The following is a 25879-nucleotide window of genomic DNA, read 5'->3' on the forward strand; positions in this document are numbered from 1 at the left end:
ACTGAGGGCTCTGCAGCTCAGAACTGAGTGTGCTTTCAGCTGTTTTGTCTCACAAACATCTACTCCATGGCTATTTGAACTGTGTTGTAAAATAGTAATTTAAACAGCTGCCTGAGAAACACCTCTGTGGAGTTTCAAGACTAACTGCAATAACAGTGAGTGAAAACTACTTCTATAAAAGTGAAATTTTGAAACCATTGATGGGTTATGTGTTTTATTGCAAACAAGGTTGGTTTCTCTAACAAACTTCTGACTATTTCCTATTTATGTGGTCTGCACCACTGACCTTTTATTTCAATTGAGATAGCACTTGAAACTGCAATACAATCAGAAATCACTTTATGAGGTAGAAAATCTCTTTAAATGGTAACTAGAAAACAGGTGATAGTTCAACAGGGTTTATAGAACTTCTTAGAATCTGGGTATAGAGAGAAATTAGGTAGATAGAGTATATCATTGCAGGCTATAGCATCACTGCATAACAGCAGGGGAAAAGTGCTCAAATGAACCTCTCTGCAAAAGTGAAGGCAGACAAAAAACACTGGTATAATTTTTAACTTTAAATGAACATTGAGACTGGCTTTAGCTCTAATTCAGATGTTTGAGAGTAAAATTGGTAAACCCTAAATCCTATCCTTGGTGTTTTTAGTATGCTGAATTTCCTCCCTAGGTCCAACAATTTTAATGGACAACCAATAGATCTTTGTTACATAAAACAGAATGCAGGAACTAGAAAAAAATCCTGTAAAATTACAGACTGCTTTGAAAATATGGGGATTTCAACAATCTCTGTCTCAGAAAACAAAAAAGAAAAAAAAAGGAGGAAGTTTTTAATTTTTATCAATTCACAGTGCAGCCAAAGATCTACATCGGTTTATTTGGATGAAAATGTACAAGAACTGATATCTTCAATACATATTTGAAAGAATATTTCTGAGTCTTCCTTATTAAGCAAACAAATACTTTCAGTGAGATGTTAACTAAAGTAGACATCTTCTTCTGTTCAGTAAATAAGAAATATATAAATATAACTTTTTTTTCCCTCAGAAAACTGAAAAATCAGCTGGTGGTGAGTAGTAAAAAAAATAAAGTATGTTTTGTGGAATTATATTCTTTCTCAATGTCTGTTTTTTGTGTCTGGAGCATGACTTACTTCTTAAATTACTTCTTAAATTTCATATATTCCTTCTGTATTTTTCTTGTTTCTGAACTAATCTTTTGAAGGTATACTTTTAGTTTCCATTGTAAATCAGGATGAAAAAAAAAAAGGGATGGAAATAATTTATGAATCCTCCAGCCCAAACTGTGTGCCCTATAATCATTGAAAGAGGCATTTGGGGTTGCAGCAGTCTTCAACTCCATGTGTTAGGAGAGACCTTTAGGAGCTAGGCTGGTGCGTGACATTCAGGGTTGATGGACCCATCAGTTCTCATTGTTCCAGTGATCCTAGTTCACCTGGCCGGCAAATTAAAGGTGCAGTCCCTGTAGTTCCCACTGCTAAATTTGCAGAATCCTCTGAGAGGAAGGAAGGATTGGTGAAAGATAATGACTTTATAAATCTCTTTCTATTATTTATTTGTTTGATCTCAGTAACTGGAAGACCTTGTGATCTGCTGATAAATGGCAAAATTAAATGCTAATAACCAGAATGAGAAATTGATATAATTGTACTATATTTTATTTTTACATTCAAAATACTACGTGACTTTAATTATTAAAAGAAACACAGGTATTATTTTTCTCAGTTGTTTTTCCTTATACATTTTTCCCTTAAATTCTTTATTCTTTCTAGTTTCAAATAGATGATAGTCTCGTGAAAAACATTTTTCATTCATTTATAGGAACATATGCATTCCGGCCTTTTTCTCTGTAAGACAAATGTGTATCTGCCAAAATATTTTATCTCTATGTCTCATCAGTAAACTATTTAATGAGGCTCCAGGAATACAGTGTAGTTATCATAAAGCACTGGGAAATATTATACTGACTCTAGGAGCAGCAGCCAGAGAAGATTTTTAATGTGCCATTAAGTAGTAAACTCACTGCTGCATGATAGTGTCTAAGTAACTGGTGAGTATAGCAATTTAAAAGCATGTCCAGAATTAAAGAAAATACATATAAAAATAAAGTCAGGGGCCTTTCTGATTTCATTTTATTAATATTAAAGTGTTATTTAGGTCAAAGGATAAATATACTATTGACACAAAGGGAAAAATTGTTAGAAAGTGTTTGAAGGAGAGAAGAAGGATTTTCTGGGTACATCAGTTTCTAATGCTGACTGAAGTGTTATGGTAGAGCTAATCACTTCATACCATCAAAAGTACATTACACATTAAAGAGAACAAAGTAAAAAAGCAGAGCATTCTGCACAGAATGTAATAATACTAATGTCCAGTTTCTGTTTACAACCACCTTAGAATCTTCTAGGAGAATAAACCAGAATGAATGACCAAGTGATGTTTCCATTCCTAGGAAAAAACAAAAAGGGAGAGAGGGGTTATCTATAAAGACATTATTGAATAAGCCTAAAATTGCTTAACTGGAAATTGCTTTTTTTTGCTGTCTTGGAAAATGTGTGTCTCTTCTGGGTTTAGATAATAATTCAGAGATTGTTGTAATATCATACACTAATATAATATTGTTATCAAAAAGTATTAGGAAAGGGGGTCTTGTAAATATGAAGTAAAGTTTCCCAGTCCTTGAGACCCAATTTCCAAACATCTGGAGAAAGACATTATGAGATAGAAATGAGTGAGAGATGTAAAATTACAAACTTTTCACAATTATAATCTCCTGGAGGCAGCACCTAATAGACCCTTTTTTTCATGGGAACACATTCTCATAGGCTGTGCAGAGTTTTAGATGTGATATTAGAATTAGAGATGGAACAGGGAAAATGCTTTGACCTGTTTTATAACATATATATATTTTATTGTTTCTAGTCCATATTTGCTTTACAAAGAGCAGATAATGTCACCAGTCAGCCAAGTATTTCTTACAAATAAGAATAATTGGACCAAGGAAGAACCACCAGCTGACTCTTGGACTGTTCCCATATAGTTAAAGATTGGCACAACACAAGTACTTGACCATATAATAGAGAATTCAGAACTATACAAAATTAGTCAACAAACTGTTGACCAAAGTAGTGGGGAGATTCAGACTTATGAATATATTTTTAAGGAGAATATATTCACTTTTCAATTACACTGTAGACTGAGATATTTGCTTGAATGATCTGCTTATTTCTCAAGAGCCTTTTTTTTTACCTGTTTTTAAAATCTGATACATTTTTACTGTAATAAGGACTGTAGTAGTTGCCACTGCTGCAAGAAGGATTTCTGTTATTATAAAAGAAATTTGCACATATTTTATTAAATGTTTAATCCCTATATTTCTATTCTTGTACATTTTTATGCAAGTATTTATTGTTATTATCTTCATTTGAAGAAATTGAAGTATAGGTGATGTATTACTTCTTTAGTGTATTTTGAGGAAAAAAATTTTTTGTATTATATTCAGAAGTGTCTGTCACTGATTTTTTTTTGGTTTTGCCACTCTGTGTTCGAGTTATGCACAGTTAAAATTCTGTTTGATCAGATATTTCCTTCAAATCCCAATATTTCTTTTGTTTTCATGGTGAATTTTGTGTCCATAGGAACCAATTTTTTTAAATTTGTTTTTGCTTACTTCCGGTATATGCTTTGAAAATTAGTAATAAGCATATAAAATTTTTTTAAAGCACAGAAATTAGCATTTATTTAAAAATTTAGAGCCAAAATTTAAATACTTGCTTTCTTCTCCTTTCTGGGTTCCTTTATATGAAATGAGAGAAAGTAATGCTTTGCTGTAGATAATAGTGCATTAGTTTTCCTTTAGTTTTATATAAAAGGGTAAAACATCCTCTTTAATTCTTGATAGATTTGCAATATGAATTATGACATAATTTTTTAATGAAAAATAGTTCTTGTCCAGGAAACAAGAGAGTACAGGAAATTACCTCAAATTTAACCAGGGAATGTTTAGATTGGAAAAAAGTCCTCACTGAAAATGTTGTCAGGCCTTGAAACAGTCTAGCCTGGAAAGTGGTGAAATCACCATATTTGGAAGTGTTCAAAAGATATTTGAATGTGGCTCTTGGGGACATGGTTTAGTGGTGAACACGCAGTGGTGCTGGGTTAATGCTTGGACTCTATGATCTCAGCGGTCTTTTCCAGCCTTGATCTGTGATTCTACCTGGTGCATTTCATCACCAGGAAGAGTAGAAATGGCAATATGGGGACAGCTGGAATGCCAGAGTGCCTGGAGGGACCCCTTGCAGGGCAAAAGCTACTGAAGCCTTGAAAGCTATAGGGCAGCCTGAGAACAGCTGAGCAGGATGATGACAGATGGCACTGACTGGTTTCAGGGAAGGGATGCAAAGAAACCCAAAACGAGTGGAGTTGTATCTTCAGATGGAAACTAGGGCATGGATTACCTCACGTTATCACATACAAGAGGAATAATTGCTCTTGAGAAGGGAGGAAAGTTGGGAAAACATCTGTTTATGGTGGTGTGTCTGGTGTGATCGTGTTTTTTGTTTAAATGGCACTGAGGTAGCCACAGACAGTGAGACAAAAAGAGTGAGTGGTGAAATGAAGACATTATTTGTCTGAGTCAATATTTCCACTAGCAGGGTTTCAATCAAGTGTGATTATACAAGAAAAATAAATAGAAGAGATAGGGTTGGAATTATCATTTGTGTTCTGTGTAGTGCAGTAGAGATTACAGCCCCATTGTGCCAGATCTCAAACATGAATAAATATGTCATTTGTCACAAAGAGATTATAACAGAAGCAGAAGACAGGCCTAATGTGAAAGAAATGTGAAAAGATAAGAGAGATATGCAAGTGACAAAGTGATCTGAATAAAGCTGTGGAAGTCCTGTGTAATTTAGTGCTACATTTGGAATCCTAAACCAGCTTTTTACTCTGAAGTCTTAAGCACTTCTCTAAATTACATCTAAGAACAAGAGTTAAAGTAAAACTGTATAGCAGGGATGCGCTCCTTATTATTTCCTTATTTAATTATTATTGTTTCTTTTCAACTAGGAGCATGAGGTATGGAGATACCAAATTTTAGCCAGATTTGTCTAGCTGGATTTTTTGTTATGTAACTGCATATTGTATTTTCATGCTCCTAGCATATCCACAGGTGCTTCTGCAACTTTCTTCCTTCCATAATTCACTGATAAAATACATCTCTCTTCCAAATCAGGGCATTGTAGAAGTACTGACATTGCTAAACACTTTCCAATGAGATGTGGAGATTTATCTTTTTGACAGAGTGTGGCTAGCTTAGCTATTAAAAAAAAACCAAAAAACTCTGCTTTGTAGCTGCTTGTTAGCAATGGCCACTTTTCCATCTATTTGACAGGTACTTGCCTTAAACAGCTGAGCTTACAGACCATGCTAACAATATCTTTCCTGAAATACACACCAGATTCCCTTTCCATTTCTTCAAACTATTTTTCAAAAAAGTCTTCCAGTCACTGCTCCTTCCCTTTTTCTACCACAGCTGCCTTTTGTATAGAAGCAGATGCATTCAGATGTCCATTCACCCTGCTGCTGTCATGAGTTGTCCATAAATATCACTGTCAATTGTGAAAAATATTTAAGCATCTGTTTCCCCAGTGTCATTTATTTGCCTGGATGCAGAAGTGACCTATTTAGTTTCCAGATCAGAAATAACTTGTATTTGGCCAGATTAATTTATACCTATAGGAAAAAGCATGTCTATTCCTAATTGCCTTTGAAGACACTTTGTCGTTGGATGTTCATCAGGTGCAATTGAATCTCTTGAGGGGAAAAGGAGACATTGCTACTTGGTCAATTTTCTGTTCCAAACTGGTTCACCAAATTGCTCATTTTTATTGTCTCTTTTTAAGCTTTAATTTTAGAGACAGTTTATTGTCTTCTAGACATCTGCGCTAATAATTAGATCACACTCATCATATCCTAATCATGCATATTTTTAGTAGAGAGAATCTTGGAGGCACCAAAAGAGCTCAGATAGGCAGCAGGTTTTGAAAGCTTAGTATTAAGAAACACTGTGGTTTGCTGCAATTTGCCAGTTTCCAGAGGTGAGGCAGAGTTGATAAATTCACTTGTTCTTAAATGAGATTCAGAGATTGAAGGACCCACTCTGTAGAATGAAGGCTCCTTTTATTATTTTCTACCCTTTGAAATATATGAAGGCAGAAGAAAGCAGTGTCTGAGGGAGGGATTCAGAAAGGAGGAGAGTCGTAGAAGAAGGTCTACTGTTCCAGTTATAGGCACAGACTAAAGGGAGCCTTGAGGTTAGATTAAATGCCATGATTCTTGGGCAAGATATTTGGATTTTCCTTCCATTTTTGCAGGAGGAATTGTGGCAATCAAATGAGATCTGAAACTTTCAGCAGAGTGATCAGGAGCCAGGAGCCTGCCCTTTTGCAGAGTGTAGATGGATGGATGGATGGATGGATGGATGGATGGATGGATGGATGGATGGATGGATGGATGGATGGACAGACATATGGAAACACTGTATGCTCAAGTCTTGGGCTGAACATTCTGCATATCCAATTTATAAGGTGGAAAGGACAGAAGTCTCTCCTAGTTATAAATATCTACAAAATGTTTCTGAGGAAGATGTGTGAGCATTTTCATTGTGGAGGAGAAGGGAGAACTAAAATCCTTGACACATGTCAGAGAGAAGGTGTAACTTTCTGGCTTTATGTGCTGTAGCAAGGAAGAAAGAGACAATTTTAAAATTGCTTCACATTGAGACATCCTAAAGCAATACTGGTGTTATAGACTAAAGACATTTTTCTATATAAGCCTTTCAAAATGGTACAATGGAGAGACAATGGGTACAGCTTCCACTGGGCCAGGAGGACTCATCCAGATTCTGTATGATTTTTGAGTCTGAAGGTTTTGTCACCTGGGATTTTGTTCACAGTCTCAATCTATCAGAAAACACTGTGCATTTGGCAGTGTTTCACTAAACCAGAGATGTCTAAATGAAAGATTTCCATCTTGATAATTAGCATTTTCCCCTCAGGAGGAGCATTAGCCTTGAATTAGTTTCTGTGGGTAGTCGTGACCTGGAATACCAACACAACTGAGTCCTTTGGAAGCCTGTGCTCCGGATTACAGTCAGGGATTCCAACAGGCATGTGTTGAAATGCCAAAGATGTTTAAACCTTCAGTGTGGTGTTGGTTTAGAAGGATGTGTCTGATGAGTAATGGTTCATTTTCCCAGTTTTGTCCAAGTGGAGTAATAATTTTGGTCCTTCCTTCGGGTTTTCCATAGAAATGGAGGGGTGAGTATTGAATGTAGTCTAGGCCACAGCTATTTCAAATGTTTACTACAATTTTTTCTGTACTATTAAAGTGAACAAAAGTTCAAATAGCAAATAGAAGCTCATCTCTTTATTGAATATCTTGTACAAGTTATTCTTTATTTTCACTAATTCTGTGAACTTTCAGTATTTATTCCTCTAAATCAGCCAAACTTATCTCCTTTCTAAATAAACAATCAATTGAAATAATTATGAAGGACATGAGCTCTCTGTTTAAATTTGTTCAAATTTTCACTGAAATTATGATAACCTATATCATGTATGTAATAATATTTGTCAGCTAAATGGAACAGCAATTTAGATATACAATTATATCTAACATATGAGGAAGCTGAAATACTCTAAGTAATTTCTGCAGTAGGACAAAAAAAAAAGTATATTCTAATATTAAAAAATGCTTCATATCACACACAGCAGGTAAGGCTTTTTATCAGTGACCTGAAAACAAGGATGTCATTGTGAAACAAGCTGGCAGAGTAGGCTGGATTTCACCCAAGACAGAGGACTTAATAAGTGCTGTCAGCAGTTCTGTTGGTGTTAGTCCAATCCATTTTTGAAAGACGGCAGTCCATGAAAATATAACTTTTTTTAGAACTACGCAGTAGACTGATGTGGCTGAAGTTTTTTTATGATTCTGTGTGCAAACAGTAGATTAATTTCTGCTGGGGGAATGAAGAAAGAAAAAAGCTTTCCAGAAAATTTTTTAAAAATTCATTGGATTTCACACATCATCAACATGTTGGTCATGCAGGCAGACACAGTTACATAATTTCCACATCTTGACCAGATGTATCCAACAGAATTAATACTGCAGGGTCTTTGAGATACGGACTATCTTGATTCAGATGCATGTCCAGTTAATATTTATAACTTGTAAATTAATCTGTTTGGGGTCTGTCTAAGCATCAATGGTAGTTTAACAAATGCAACATTTCTAGTATGTTCCAAAATATGTTTTATGTGTTCACATTTGTGTAGTTTTTATATTTTTATATTTTACCATTACTAAAAACCCACAGTGGAAAAACATTTTATTAACAGTCATTTATTTTAGAATTTTCTTTTTTAGAAAGTACTAAGTCCCATCGTGTACATAAGGTTCTGAATCAAATTATATAGGAAGATCTTTTGAATGCAAGACTGGCGCCTGAATTTGTCCCTAAATAGGGAACATGTGGGTTAAACACACATCTGTTTACATCTGTCCTGAATTGTGTTTTTCCTGACAGTGTATGAAACAATATCAGTGGATTTTTATGAAGATTAAAATTGACTTTGCAACTTTGGCTGTTGTCTCTCAGCCAAAGCTGTGTCATCTGCTGCAAGCAGCACTCTGTCACAACCTTCCATTTCCCCAGTTCTTTTCTTACTTTTCCAGAATTTAAACTCAATCTGGCATTTCCTTAAAGGCAGCTTCTCTCTTCTCTTACACATCTTTCCAAAATAAGAAACTTAAGTGGTGTTGGACCCAAACTTGAGTAAATACTTGGATCCATATTTTTTGTTTTCTTTATATTGATGTTGGCTGGTCTTAGTCAAAGCTGCTTATAAACAAATAGGTTTAGAGGTAAAAAAAATGCATGGATATGAGTATGACGTGCTGTTTGATATGCAGGGTTTAGTCCTTATATTTCATTAAACTTTTCCTGCCTATATAAGGTTTGAAGTTCATATAAAGAAAGTATGTTCAAAGAACTGGGAAGTGTTGCTTCAAGGACTTCTGGGGTTCAGGTTTGGAGTTTTTATTCTGTAAGCATATATAGTAAATTCACCAATATCCTATTTCTCTAAGATTTAAAAATATATATATATTTGTTCTGACTACATTTTTACTGAAAAATGTTTCTTTGGGTTTAAACAGCTGTTGGTAATACAGTGATTTCTAATTTTTCCAGGTTATCTAAAGGTGGTCATTAGTTTTGCTGCAATATTTCTTAGCTTCCAAATAAATATTAATATATTCTACATACTATTATCTGTCTGGGTGTATTTTTTCTCCAGTGTTACTGATGCTACATATTCAGATCAATACATCTCTGAAGTCCTGGTACTCAGGGTTTTGCACTCAGAATCTAGTTGCCTTCCCTGGTCAAACCCTGAGAAATACAATCCTTATTTTTGGGTTGCAGTGCAAATAATGTTTGCACTTGTACAGAAAACTAGAAGGAAGAATTTCAGTAGAATTTTTTCTTCTCACTTTGTCATTCTGTTTTCAAATTTTTCAGACAATTTGGATTCCCCAATAAGGAAATTTTAATTAGTCTCCATGCCTTTTCATTAGTTCCAAATGTTCCAACAGCACTCTAGAAGCACATTAAAAAAAGGGACAAATCATCAAATATAACCAGATAGCGGAAGAGCAAAAAACTGTTTATATTTGACATCTGATGTAAAATATATGCAGCAAAGACAAGCTGGGGATCTCCTCCTGTGTCAGGGACATGAGCCAACAGAGAGCAACAGCTGCAAGAGCTCAGTCACAGGGGGAATGAGTGTCCTGAACCCTTTCAGCACCACTGAGAAACCTCTGGAAGCACAGCACGAACAAAAGCCCTGCCCAGGTGAGGCCTCCTCCCGCCTCCAGGATGCATCACCACCAGCCCAACAGTGTTCTACAGTCCATAGCAGGAGGTACTATGAGCTGGAAACACTGTTAGTAGCACTCCCACTGCTTTAATCTGTTCTATTCTTGTCTCTTTATTTCATTTATGTTTTGTTTGTATTGTTTGGGGCAATAAAGCATGTGGAATATATTATTCCTATATTTGTTTTGTGGCTAACGTTGTAAACCTGGTCAGAACTTTAGATTAGGGTTTTTCCTATACTTTCAAATAGTTCTCTTTACAGTGCCTGTATTAAACCTCAGAGAAATATGGTTTCACTATAATAAGCACTCAGTAGGGTCTCTGTGTTCATACTGCCTGGGAATATTCCAGCAAACAGAAATGAAAGCTATATTTAAAGTTTCATTGAGTTGCTCCCATAATTGAGATGTTTTAAACTTTATAAACTTGACCCCATTTTGCAAATAATTTTTGCTTTATTTTCTTAAGCCCCTTAAGACAGTGGAGCATAATTTGAACAAATGTGCTGATAATATTTCCACAGCTGGTTGAACTGATAAAAGGAATGATTTCTATTTAATTACAATAAGAGTTAAATAATAATTATTTTTTAAATGAAGCTTTGCTGGATCTCTTAAAGAAAACACTCTTCAATTCAGTATCTAAGCTGTAAAATAATCCTACTTAGTTTTTGGAATGGTTAAACTTAAAAATTATTTTGGTCGGCAGAAATAACACAATACTTTAATATTCTTTAATATTTACTTTAATATTAATATTTAATTAATCCCACTGACATGAAATTACTAAATTACTGTCTTATTTTTTTCTCCAAAGGAATTACTGAGACGTGTTTCAGACAGCTGACATCTTCAGAAACTTGGGCTATGGTGCTGATAGTAGGGATAGTAATAATGAAATATTTTGGTTGCTACAGTTTCAAATTGTGATTTTTGATGTAAAAAAAAAAACCAACAAAATATGTGACCATTTTGTTACTTGAAATGTTTAAAAGTCTGACTCTTAGGCAGTGCCCTAGATACATAGGTGTTTGCCTCATAGAGTAAATTTTAACATTGGAAGTTCCTCAATTTCCCAACGAAATATGCATGAAGTCAGTGATAGAACAGGAATTATAATTTAATTGGAAGTGAGGAGACTGAAGAAGACATGCTTATTGATTCTTCTGGTGAATTGGCTTGGCCTCCTTTCTGGACTTCAGTTCAGCTCCAGAACAGAGATATGAAAGAAAAAAAGTCTGGAACTTCAAAATTACGTGGAGAAATGTCACTGATGTGAGAAATAGGGAGAGGAAGGATCATGACTAAAAAGCAGTGAAGGAGTCCAATGTGATGAGGTTTGCACAAATAAATGCCTTCTTATTATCTTGACAAATTATTCAGTTTGTAAAAGAAGGCAATTTCTCATATATTCCTTGCATTTTGGAAAGCTCCCAAAATGTGCTTGTATAAATACACTGTTTGCCGTACAAATTATAAGTATTTGGTTTTCTAATTATTGATTTTTTAATTTTTTTTTTAATAGCAGATATTTGGTTTTCCAAGGCAGAGCTACCACCAGACTTCTTGGGTTGTTACTATAGCCTCCTCTGAGGCAGCCTGGCAAAGAATACCACTGATCTGAAGTAGCAAAATCATTAAAATCAAGGATATTTTGGCCATTTCCTCTGGAAATCATCCATGGTTTTGTGTGTGTATCTATGTAACTGTGTACCTAGATTTGTGAATAAAATTTCCAATATCCAAATCTCTATCCTGATAGTTTGAGATAAATGATGAATTACATAATGTTACCTGGAAAACTCAGGGTTTAAAGCAGATTGAGGAGTTTCCCAAATGTCCTCTCCCATGGGCCAGTTCATATCTTCCTCTCCCCAGATGAAAAAAATGAACATTTTTTTACAAAACAATTTAATACAATATTCTCCTGGTATATCACAATTATTGAAATATCTGTGTTAAATAACATAATGAAAATCCATTGGGACTATTCATAGTATTAATTAGATCTACATTTTTCCATTTCTCTCTTGATAAGTTTAAAATACATGGACAGTGGCACATAGAAAAAAAAAAAACAAAACCCTCAAGCTCATAAAAATTTACATCTGTAACCATGAAGTTCAAGATATTTCAATTTTCTGACTAAATACTATATGCTGACTGAAGTAATTGTTCTTACCTTGGGTGTTTAAGGAACATATTATTACAGCTGCTTTGCAGAAGTCTGCTTAATATGCTGTCTTTCTACAGTCATACCTGTTTCAATGGCAAGTTTTTAGCAATGAGAAGACAATGATCATATATGAAAATAAAAGAAATTTAAAAGAATCGCTCACTGAAACGATAGGTACTCCAAAAAATAATTTGGTCTTCTGAACTTTTTTTTGTGTTACTGATCATTCTTTCAATATGGCTTATGAAGAAATAAGTTTATTAACCACACCAATGATATAATATTTCTCACTGGAAGAGCTTTCTACAGAGCCCTTCCAGGACCTGCTAAACTGCCTTTGAGATCTCTTGAAAGGAAGTGGTACAGGTGACTTTGGTCTCAAACTCTGCCTCCAGGACGCCCCTGAATTACATGGTAGGTGTAGATAATGTGAATAAGTGTCTTCAGGGAGGAAGAAGAAAGAAATTAACAGATCTGTGGGCTGGACTAACTATTGTAAACTGGAACAGATTCCTATTCCAGCAATTTACTTCATATATATATTGTTTCTGGGAAGGTCATATAAGAGGGAGAATTAACAATAACATTGCTAAGGATTCTGTCTGGAAATGCAATGCCAAGATTGCCAGCATCATCTGGGAGTGAGGGCTATTGGATTTGTTGTCTTCTCTGTGTCAATGTGGAGTCTTATTTTATGAGTAAAATAAGACTGTCTGGTTTTGAAGCTGCCGAAGATAAACTTGATCTGTGCTCTCAAAGTTAATGCCTATAAATCTATATCCATGAGGGGTTTTTTTCAAAGCTAGAAATGTTAAGTCTTCTAAAAAACAACATACTAAATTCTCATGCAAATGACATAATTGCTTGGCATAAACCTGTGTGCAATGTGTATGTCCTTAAAGATCCAAAACAATGGATAATTTGTTCTAGGGCTTATTTTCTAGGAAAACAAATAGCCCATATCTTAGTTCACTGATTTTTGCTGGGGCTTTTTACAGAAGATAAAGTTCTGAAATATTGTCTAGATTTTTTTCATCTATGAAACATTATTCAAAATTCCAGAACTTTCTAAGGATGGAAAGTCTTATTTTCAGTATCTCTGATTGCAGAGGGGTGTTAGGGGAGAGAGACAGTCAGATTTTTATTTTTATGATAACTGAAAGGACTATTTGCTGCAGGGTTTCTTTCAAAGAGGACCTTGATTAGAGGACAGTTTTATAGGTTATTTTATGTCATATTAACATAAACCAACCTTTTTCAGGAATCTTGCTCTTTCTGATGTAAGTTGGGGTTTTTGAATGTACAGAGAACAGACCTTCAGAAAGCAAGAAGATCTCATGTTCCTATTACCAATCTGTCTTTCAGAAAGTCAAGGTTCGGGTATGATAAAGAGGAAAAAAAATATGTTAAGTATAAAGATGGGTTATAAAATGCCATTGCTGCAGAAGATATCAATAAATATGTACCCAGTATTGTGTCCTAAATGTATAGGTTTAATGTATATGTTTCTATGTATTAATAGGGATGGATGAAGTCTTACAGGATGCAGCTCACAGTTAATTTTTTGACAGGAGGAGCATTAACACAGTCTGGCATTTGGGACATGGATTTTATTCCTGGATCTGTGCTGCTGTGAGCACTTGCTCACTTTTTTCCCACTATTATCCCTCTGTTCCATTTCTCTTCCTCTCCTTTATAGTCTGTAAGTCTCTTGGTGCAGAAACTCTGTATTTCTTTGTGTGTGCTCAGTACCTATGTTCAGATCTTTGCCTGAACCCTCAAATTCACTTATAACATGAAAATGGAACCCTAATTACTGATAACCTCAGTGAACCATTGGGTGGTCTGTGTAATATCTGAAAATAAAAGACTTCATGCAAATTACAATTATTGCAGTTAATGGATGAGATATTCTCTTCACACCAGCACATTTGGTTTCATTGACAATAATTCTAATAACCCTGCACACAATTTACAAAGAGTAATTCTGAATTGTCTTTGGATAGTACCAGAACATATTCCCTAGTGATGGTGCCAGTGTCAAGGAGTTATACAGATTGTAGTTCAAATGTCTGTAAAGAGAAGCTACTGCTAAAAACCTTTTTATAGGCAATTGCCCTAAACCAAAGGGCATATTTCAAATTCTAAACTTTCTATTATGGTCAGTGTAATGCAATAACTATATTTAATGAATAAGGTATATAAGGTATAAAACCCCATAAACATATGTGTCTGAAGAATTACAATTATTTGATTTTAGAGTGCCTATGTGACTTTGAATTTTAAAGCTCTAACTCATCTTTTCACAGAGCTATTTTAGCTTTTCCTTTCAGTGATGATTTCTCCAACTGAAATCAGAATTCTCCTCACTTCTGCAGAGAAACAGGGGTAAAACTCTGGGCCTGATCCTTCCCTCCCCTCTCCAAATTTCCCTTACATGGATTCTCTATTAAAACCTCTAAAAAATGTAAGATCTGGCTTCTGGCTGCCTTGTCTTACTAGGACAATAGGAATAAGAGCCTTCAGTCATAATCACTGCATTTTGGGCAATACAAAGAGGGGTTGGCTTTACTGTTCTGCAAGCCTCTGTATTGAATTTAATTTTTGCCATCTTGTCTATTTTTCAGCATGGAAAAAACCTACCTGTGTAGATTTCATTGAAGAAAATATGTGTCTCATCTATTCAAGAATGACAGAAGCCCTCGCTGTGCCACTTGCCTTTTTAATAAATCCATATTCTAGTGCTTGTGGATATCTTGAAGCCAGAGATACAGGTTTAGGTAATCTTCATGCCAGTTGAGTATATCCTGCCCCAGTTCACATGTATCACTTATTTGCAGAGTAAAATCGGTCTGAATTGAATTTATTTAAAGTCAGGTTAAACCACAAGAGAGATATTTATTGGAGATTTAATTTTACCAAACCAAATGCTTGGCTCAGTGATTTAACTTTACAGTAATCTCTCCTTTCTAGGGGGGATTAAAATTAATGACTTTATAATAGCTGGATCTTACCGTTCACAGATGTAGCTCCCATTGCTATTCAGGAAGACTTACAAAATCAAGATGATATTAATGATCAAGTAAAAGGAACTTTAGCTAATCTTTCAAGTATTTTGTGAAAACAATTTTCACTGTTAAACCCTTCCAACTTTAAATTCAATAGCAAAGTGCTTACAACGCCATTAGTCATAAGTAACAAAAAAGGCATGTTTGCTAGAATAGACTAGCATTTGTATAAAGGTAAGTTGTTGTATTTAAGCTCTCAGTGTAACCTGTAATATATATTCTGTTTCACGAATGAAATTCATATGTGCATTTAGTGGTGAATATTAAATAAGACATGAACATTGAACATAGTCACATTTGGAGAAAACTGATGGCTTGGCTTTCACTCTAAACATAAATATGCATGTTTTCTGTAAATATTTAGCTTTGTAGTGAGATGCAAGGGCATATAAATGTATCTGTTTCCATATATGAGGGATTGATTACAATTAAATGCACATGATATATTTTCTTTACCAGAGCTTTAATATTAAGGGCTGCCAGGAATATCTTGGCATAAGCTCCACTGGTGATCATTTCCCCAGCATGACACAGTGATTGTCCAGTCATAATTCACTGCAAAATAATTAATTCTATTGTTGCAAATCCAATATAAACAAACAAGTTACTGTAACCCTTATTTTTATATTTTTCTTTTTAATAATGCAGAAATTTAATTTAAAAAATAATTTATTAATCAAATGTAATGTTTGATTACTCTGATAATGTGCTGTTTTGTGCTGTTTAAACCATTTTGCATTAAAAATACTAATAAGGGGCATGTGTAAATATGAGTCAGAGGTGAGAGTTGTTTGTATTTTTGCTGTTATGTGTGAGGCATATTCAGTGAGGAAAACTGGTTAATGCTCACACAAAAAGAATTTCAAATTATTCTGAGGGATGCTATTATAGATTAGTTCCCTTTAAAATCCAATTAAGGCACATACAGATGAATAAAGTAGACAGCACTGGAGGGAAAAAACCCTCAAACATTATGTGTGTTCTTTAAAGGAAATTCATTAAAAAATTTAAAAGGAAGTAGAAAGTTATATGTGACTGGGAACAAATCTAGAAGCTAAGATAAATAAACCACTTCAGTACGGTGTTCTTTAATGTCTTGTCCACTACAAGGAAATCAATTTAAGATAAACAGCTAAGCACTTCAAAAATGTGTACTTTTTAAAACAGAATCCAGCAGCTTGTAAGGAATTCAGGTAAAGTTTGAGGCAAACTACTTTGGATAAAAGAAAACCCCCTTTTTTTTTCCAAATCAAGAATTAAGAGTTTCTTTGAATTTTTGCTACTGGCAGTTAAATTAGAGTGTACTTCCATATCTAAAAGAGCAAAGATAGGTCAGTTCAGATCGACCTGGATGGGCTTGCTTTTCTTACCCCAGTTAGTTCACCCCAAAGTCTTCTCTTTTCCAGGCTGAACAATTCCAGTTCTCTCAGCTGGTCTTTGTTGGAGAGATCATTTTAGCTTTCTCCAGTCTCACTCCAACAAATCTCATCATTTTGGCTTTCTCCAGTCTCACTCCAACAGGCCAATGTCCTTCCTGTGCTGAGACCCCAGAGCTGGATGCAACAAAACTTCATTATCTTAACATCAACCACTGAATCTTGTTTGGGTTTCTTGTTTTAGTTTTTCTTCAGTAGTGGCTACATAGCAAGAATGCATGCCTTCCATCAGAGAAAAATCAACACAGAAATAAGCACTAATATTTCAGAGCACAGAAAAATCACTCTGATCTGAATTTAAAAGTTGATGGGAACTTCCTTGATTGGAGAGTCAAGCTGATGTCCACAAATGAGAATGACTCCTACTACTTACACATCACTTTACAGGAAGTGGTAAATGTAAACTTTCCTTTAAGGGTGGCCTGTTTTCTCTGTTAAAAATTAGAAAGAGAATTCTGTATCAGCTACATTCACTGGGAAGATTTCCATTTTGCTCTTTACCCTGGAGAGTTGAAGCAACAAGGAAACAAAATTGCTCCAGGTTTAGAAGATGAACTATTTATTTTATGAAAACATATATCAAAAACCAGTTGAAATCTTATGTACAGGAGGTTATCATTCTGTGAATTACATCAAAATTCAGTGGCAGCACTGCTTTGAAAACTCTAAAATTGATTATACTAGTTTTTAATTGGATCCCAATAAAACACATAGTGAAAGCTCTTGACCTTGCTTGATAAAGGTCAAAGATAAAACAAGAGAGGTAGAAGAGAAAGTACTGAAGATGTTAAAAATGAGAGATGGAATTAAATATAAAACTTAATAACCTGCTTGAACTGGGAATGCTGGTCTTAGTGAATATACATCCTTGTACTCCTCCTTCTGCTCTACCTCCCTGCGCAGGTGAATGAATTTTAATTTCTCTGTCCCCACAGCCACAGCTTTCAGGTCAAAGCTGACAGTAAAAGACTGACAGCAGTGAAGGGGAGTGGGAGGAAAAATAAAGAAGCAAGTAAGTGCTGTGAGATTGCACAGTGTTCAGAAAGGGAAAACAAGAAGTTTGAAAATTATTTGTTTGGAAGGCAGCTATTTGTAGCAGCAAGGTGTTTAGCCTAAGGACATGTACATTAGAACTACAGCAGTGAGTGAGATAAAAAAAGAACTGAAAGAAAATGAAGTTTATGACAGTGTCCAGATATCTAATGACAAACTAAACAAGGCACATGTAAAGTGATTAGAAATCTTTAAATGGAAAAGTTGAACATGGGTGCAGCTCCTTTTTGGCTTTTTCTGGAATCAGTTTGGATTGACTCAGTTTGGAGAGGATGGAACGGATTAAGCTTGCAAAGTGACTAGATTTTAGTGATTAAGATACTGAATCAGGCACTTCAAAAGGCATTTACAGATTAAGGCAAAGTATTTTCTAAAAGAGATCGAGTGCAAGAATGATCTGTAGGCCACAAGAGGTACAAGATCAGGTGGATGTTAGTGAGAGGGTTAATAAAAGGCATAAGTAAAGCAAGAGTAGAAATATGTAGACTTCTTCATGTTTGCCATTCTTGTTACCTATGCAGTGTTTTCTGCCTTTTACATATCATCCCAGAACTTCATGAAATTAAAACTTTATAAACCAAAAAGTAGTTTACTATGAAAAGAAGGAAAATGAAAAAAAAAAAAAAAAAAAGAAAAGTACTGAAGATGACTGCCTCATGTACAAATGTGTCACTGAGGTAAGGCAGTCTTACTTGACAAAAATTCCATGTTTCTGTTTTGTGCACTTACATGCATCAACATGTAAGTCCCATGACAGACCAGAGGACATGGGAAAACTTTCAGAGCAAAATTTGTGTGAGATGATGTACTTGACAGTGAATGTGAAGCAAGTGTTTCCTGAAGCTCCCTGGGGAGTCAGGAAAATCAGTGATCAGAGTTACCTGATATTTGAGAGTCCTACCGTGCTCCACCTGCCAGCAGCCCCAGGTAGGTACATGGACCCTGAACATGTGTCAGGCTGGTTGGGCTGAAGGAGGGGGGGGTTGCAGGGCTGCCTGTGTGGATGCCAGTCCAGTGGAACTGCTCCTGCTGCTGCCAGCCAGAAACAAAACTACAGAGCAGAGAGCTCAGGACAATGTACTGAGCCACAGATGGGAGGATCTGAGGGCCATATGTACTCTCTGCTCTGGTTTAGTAGGCAGCAAACAGCAAGAGCATGGCCTGCTCCACACTGTTTGTGCACTCAGAACCTATGCTTGGGAAGAGACACAAATGGATAACTTTACACACTGGTTTTCCACGCTTTTCATGGATTTATTGTAGAGGACACAAAAGAAGACAATACGAAATCTGGATGAAACCTGATAACAAATTACAATTTCCTAATCTGTCATAACAATCATTTATTTGTTTTAAATTCTTCATTTATTCCATCTAAGAAGAGAAAAAACCATAGGCATGCCCTGTTAGATCTCTGCTGCAGAGATCTGAGTAACATGATGCTTCAGAGAGGAAATGACTGAAGAACAGCTCCACAGGGGAGAGGTTGGCTGCTTATCAGGATGGTGTCACTCTGGTTCTCTAAAAGTGTGTTTTTAAAGAGCAATGGGTTTGTTGGAATGGAACTCTCTCCAGGCAGAGTCCAATCTGACACGAGGCTTCCTTTTTTATCAGCTTTATAGCTGAACGTCTGTACACAGTCTGTGCTCATAAGGACACAAATTATCATTAGGGCAAACGATGGAGACATTAATTTCAGAGAGATAAATGTGCCATTATGAGGCTAGTAATAGAAAGAAATCTATATGTTGGTGAAGAGTCCTGAAAAAACAGTAACAAGGAGCCCAAAAAACTGAATTGTTTCAACAAACAGACAGAGCTGATTATCATACACAGTCTCCAAATGTGTTAGGTTGGGTTTTTTTATTTTGTTTCTTTTCTTAGATTGGTGCTTTGGTTGGTTTTGTTTTCAATGAAACAGAGAAGGTTAAATTAGAGCTTCAGTATAGCTAAAGGTATGAGAAGCAAGGTAGGCTGCATTGTCTCAGCTGGTAAGACATCCTTGTACATGACTGAAAGATACTGTGATATCTCCTTACAAGCCTTGCATCAAAAATATATTTCTGAAACACTTTCATTTTTGCTTTTCTTGATAGTAAGAATGTGACTTACCTCTGTTGAATGATAGGTTATATAGTTGAAGAGCTTTTCTCTGTAGTAGGTATGGATTTCTCTATTTTCATAAATGAGGCTCAGATGTATGTAGCCATATAATATGCTGCTGCTGGCAGTGGAAATCAAGATACAGTATTCCTCTTTTCCTTATTTAATAATGTAATTTTCTTTCCATACTTCAAAGAAAGACATCAAGGCATACAGGTGCAAGAACCAGGCAGAAGTGGGAAATCAATCAAACAATTTAATGAACTGCTTTGTGGAGCTGGAAAACTAAAATCCATAGATGTTTACGAAATTGGCCTTAATAACAGGCAGCAGGGAGATATATCCCACCTCCACATGAACATTAACAAGGCACTTGAAGCCCACTTTAGCACAGAGTGCACACAGCTCCAGCAGTCTGGTAAAGTATGTTCTTCAAACCCTGTGTTGTGGGTGGTTTTGTACTGCCAGAGCTGATCAATTCATGGCAAAAAATACGATGTAATAAATGGGCCACAGTGCTACTTTAGAAAAGAGAAGTGAGCTGGGCTATTGTCCAGCTGGGCTATTCCAGCCAGGACAGGGTTAATTCTTGCAGTAGCTGGGGGGGGGAGGCCTGACTGTGGCCCAAAGGTTGTTCTCCACCACCTCACATCATTGCTGGGTGAGGGGGTCTTGGGAGGCTCCGTGGTCAGGATGACCCCAAGATAGAGTTAGAGAGTCTCTTTTTCCCAGCCTGGCAGCTGAAGAAGGAGTCAGGATTCTCTGTTCTGGTTCTCAAGGTTGTTTATTATTTCTTACCTACAGCATTCTTTCTCTGACCCGCCGAGGTCTGTGCAGCAGGTTGGATTGAGGCACACTGACCGCCCTCAGCGTGGTGTTATCTTTTTATACTAAAACCTTTGTGTGTACTTTATTTACAATACTTTTCCAATGCCTATCACCTGTGTTAGACAGTCTGTCTCTACTCTAAACCAATCCAAAAGTGCCACCATCACCCAGAAGATGGAGGACAAGAAGGAGAAAGAAGGACAAGGCACGCTCAAATTCCTCCATCTTGGGACCCCAAGCCCCCATTCTAAAGCCCCCAAAATTCTAATTTTCACCCTGTGACAAGCTAACTATCATTCTGCTTAAACTTTCACGGCTTGCAGAACCTCATATAAGGTTGGAAATTTTTTCCATGAGTGAAAATCAAAGGCACAGGGGTCTTGGGCTCTGAGCCAAGGTCTCTGAGTCCCCTGGCAGGGGCTCGAGCCATCCAGGACAACTAGAGGGATGTCCTGGGTTCCAACGAGAGGGTGCAGGGAAAGGCTGCCTTCTAGGACCCTTCAAGGCAGAGGGAGTGGTCAGGTATTGCCAGGGGAGCAATCACATTGGAATAACTCACCTTTTTCTAGTACACTCTGTCAGTATTGTTTCAGTTACTGTTTCAGTATTGTTTCATTGCCTTATTTCATTGCTGTTTGCAGCAAACTGATATTATCTCATCCCATGATCCTTGACCTTTTGTGCCTCCCGTTCTCCTCTCCAACTAGCTGCAGGGGAGGGATGGGAGGATGGGAGAGTGAGGGAGAGGTGCATGGTTTGGAGTGGTCTCAGTGAGAACACTAAATTGGGGAATTACCCTTTCCATGAAGAAATTTTTCCTGATGTCTAACTTTAACCTTCCTGGTGCAGCTGGAGGCTATGACCCCTTGTTCTGTACATATATGGCATGTGTTCAGGTATGTGTGTGCAAGCACCCACAGACATTTCCACCTCCATCTCCCATCCCAGCTTATCTTCTTGAAAAATACATCTGCAGTCTAATTTATTTATTTTTTTTACATGTTGACAAGCCTTTTGGTAAAGTGTTCTTACCATTTCTTCCCTTTTTGTCTTCTCTGCCTCTGGATTTAGTTTCTATGAATTAAATGAATCTTTGTCCTGAAGATTTTATTTAGGAAGGTCACGCATCAGCATAATTGCATACAAGACTTTCAATATAAATTCAACCCTCCATAACTGATTTTAGAACAAACCATCAGCAAGATTCTTCATCCAGAAGAGCTAGGAATAGTGCTAAAATGAAGTTATATCATACATGACATGAACCACCTGTGGGTTGGGAAAAATGTGGCATAGATTGAAAACAATTAAACAAATGTTTTCTGTTGTGAATGGATCAGACTGGTTTTACAATCTGTAAGTTTTTAGAAGGTGTGTGAGTTGCTGCCCATCAGTATGCTATGACTAACCATGCAGAATAAAATATGTAAGCCATAAAATTTAATTTACTTAAACCAAAAATCTTTACATCTTTTAGCCTCCATTCCAATTAGAGTGCAAAATTTTTTTTTTTCTGGGATTCTTGGATAAAGTTTTGTAAAGTGCTGCTCTACAGCTAAAGAAACAGAGAAGCTCAGCAATTTGGAATGGTCAGGTGAAGCAAACTCTTTGTTTTATATTCTACATTATGCAAAGCTCTCCCAGAAAACTTAATTGCAAATATTCAGACAGATTTTCTTCAGCAGCTTTGGGGTAATTTCAGTCACTGACTACAAAGGCTTCTGGATCAAATCCTTCATTTTCATTACTCAGATTCAGATGCAAACTGCATGACCTGAAACTTTATCAGAACACTTTCATGTGATGTCTTGAAGTATTTAATTAAGTTTTCAATTAATCATTATTTGAATGTTGGCCCTCCTGCTGCTGAAATATATTTGATTAATAATTAGGCCGCATTTAAACCTACATTAGTGAACGTACATTAAGCTTTTAATAAAAGAAAACTCCACAAGCGTTGCGTTCAGACCCTGCATACGAGATGAAAAAGACTCCTCAGATTAGGTGACTCTACTTAGGAGAATGCCATTTCAATTCAGTAAAATTCAATTATAGTTGTGTTGAAACTGGGTACATAACACTCCATGCAAAACGAGCTGAATTTGAGAAATATTCTTTCTTCTTCACACACGTTTTGTATTCCTTCACATACATATTACATTATATAAAAGGAATTATAGAAATACATTGTTTCCAACAGGGAGTGAGCCACATGATTTATTTTGAAGTTGTGATCTTTACAGCTACAATGTCTCTCCTTTGTTATTGACATATTTTTCAACCAAATACAAGATGGAAATGTCTTAAAATTAGAGGACTTGAGTACCTTAGTGTGTGCCAATTTCCCCCTTTCAAAACATTCTTAAAGAAGAGATACAGGAAAGAGCAAAAATTATGCTCATTTTCAGATAGCCCTTACAATAATGTGAGAATAATTGCCTAAACCTATTGTACCAAAAGCCATCACAATTATGCTGGTCAAATAAGAAGGAAAAAGGATGAAATTGAAAAAAACCACATGTATTGATAGGGAAATTTCCAGTACTAATCTTGAAGCTTAGTAAATCACCCGAAGACAAAATCCAAAGATTTCTCTGGGTTTCATATAACATCTGTGTTTTGGGGGTGTTTTTACTTGCACTTTACATTTTGCAAAATTCCATATAATTAACCTTTAAATAAGAAAAACTGATTGAAATGTTGCCAAATATCTACTTAAGTGGAATTCTGAAAAAGCTATTATAGCCCTAGAAGAGCATAAAGACACATGTAACCTCATGGATCCTCACCTGTTTTATATAGAAGGATGTGACCAAACTTATTAATGCAATCGTCTGCAACATTTTGCAAATTTTGCAACAGTTTTGTATTTGCAACATCTAGCAACATTTTTTTTGCAACAGTTTTTCTAATTAGCATCCATTTGGTATTTGAAGGCAAAGTTGTATCAAATTCATCTCACACTAAGATATTTGGCAATTAATTCACTGAATTCGCCAAAGTTCTGAGCATTGAAGAGAGTTCAAATTACTTACTTAAATTTCCAGTCTTATTTCTCACCTTTAGAGATACATTTAGAAAAAGGAAAAAGAAAAAAACAGAAGAAAAAAATTCAATCCATTGACATGGTCACTCTACAAAAACTCTCTGATTATATTTGCTTTACTCATTTTTTTTTTTTTTCCATTCCCAGAGCCTTTTTTCTCATTGGTATAACATAGTTAATCAATTCAGGATTCTAGCTAGAAAAATTGTGGGTATGACTGTGACACAATTGAAAAGACAATGAGAAGTATGGTAGATATGTAACTACAGAAAATACCCATCCTTTAATAATTTTTTTTTTAATCTTCCAGAATATATTTTTCAACACAGTAAGATGGGATTCTAAAGGTTATGAAAAAGAAGAACTATGTCCAGGATGTTATATGAACTGCAAGGTGACTTAGGTACTTTTCAGCTGCTTGTTCCTATCTTAATATTCATTACTACTAATTTTCTTCAGAGTATTAGCATCCAACATTGGCAAAGGAGTAACAAGATTCCCCACACCATCATGCAAGCACTGGAAAATTGTACAGTTTGAATTTTAAAGATTTTGAATGTACTTCATGTTGCTGCAGCCTAATATCTTCAGGCAATTCAGGATCACTTTGTTTTTTCCTTTCATAATATTTCTGTTATTATACAAGTGAACATTTGAAGTGAAGTCAGAATAGGGGAATGTATTCGAATAGTGTCATGTTCAGGTACTCACATAAACACATGTAATGTGGGAACTTAGGACCTGATTATTATCTGGATAGATAATACAGGGTTTCTGTTTCTTATTTCATCGTGATCATCCTTATAGTTCAAGGTTTTATCTATGGTGATTATCATAAATATATTCCTTGTTGTAATAAAGTAATGCTTTAAGTAGGAAACCAACTTATGAAATATTTACAGCTGTTAAAACACCTCCTGGACTTTGAAACACTTAAACATAGATCCATAGATTAAGGATATGATGCTACAGCTTGTTTAATTCACTCTTTGAGAGTGAAATTATCCAAGAATTTCTGCATAATCGTTTAAACCCAAGTGCACACTTTGCACGGGATATGAGAAAGGAGGAAAAGGAGAAGGTTTCATTTTTGTTACCAGAAATCTTGGATGAGAAGAAATCTGAATTTTACTTTATTTAGTGTCTGGTTTTGGTCTAATAGTCAGACATACAATTCTCAGAAGGACTATGAATGGTCATTCTTGTCTCTGTTTTCTAAGATGGAAGTAGAAGTCAAGTAGTGATGAAGAGACCACATGCAGAGAGCATAATGGATAATTTGACCAGAAAAAAGAATAAAAGTAATAATTTTTTTTAAATGTATAATTTTTATTGAAGTTTTATAATTCTATTGTTGCACTGAAGTAGCATGGGTGTCATGTGAAATTATGTCCATGAAATTAGGTCTAGGCTGTCTATTAAGTTCTGTTGAAATGAGCTTAATTAGATGAAGAGTTTGGGTTTAGAAAGGCTAAAATGGGTACTGATCCATCTCTCAATTGGTCAGAACAAACAGTTTATTTCACACTTATATCTTCCTCCTACGCTCAGAAATTGGAAACAAAGTAATTTTCTGTCTGGTGCCATTTGAATCAGAACTTGTGCTGCGCGTACTGCTGACATTGTTTTAACTTGCGTAAATCATTAATCATTGTCTGAAATTATATCAGGACTCTTACCTTCCTCATTCGTGATAATTTTTGTTCTGAATATTTTTCTCTAAAATCAACCTCACCTTCAGAAAATTCAAAGACTTTTGTTTGGTTTTTTTAATTGTTTGTTTGGTTTTTTTAATATGAGATTAAAAGAAAAACAGGACAGTCAAGTGTAAACCAGTACAGGCTACACTACAACATCCAGATGAACATCTTCTCTTTTGGTTTTTGTACTCACCAGCAGGATGAAGGTCTGTTTTTTTAGCTGGCTTGTGGAAAGTATCCTTATTGCTTTTATAGGATTAAAGGAAGTGCCACTTGTCTTGCTCCAGCTCAGGGGGGCTTTTTGCCTATTTTTTTTAGCTTGACTGCTGAATGGAAAGAAAAGAATTTACACAGATGGAAGAACTTGTTACCACAATTAGTCACATACATTTCCCAACAAAATGTGAAACCAATGTACATTCAGATAGTGAGATAAAAAATACTTCTTTAACTTTAATCCCAGTTTTCTGTATTTCAGTTTGTGTTTTAGTACATCCAGTTCTC

This window comes from Fringilla coelebs (genome assembly GCF_963513975.1).
Source record: "Fringilla coelebs genome assembly, chromosome: 2".
NCBI lineage: Eukaryota > Metazoa > Chordata > Aves > Passeriformes > Fringillidae > Fringilla > Fringilla coelebs.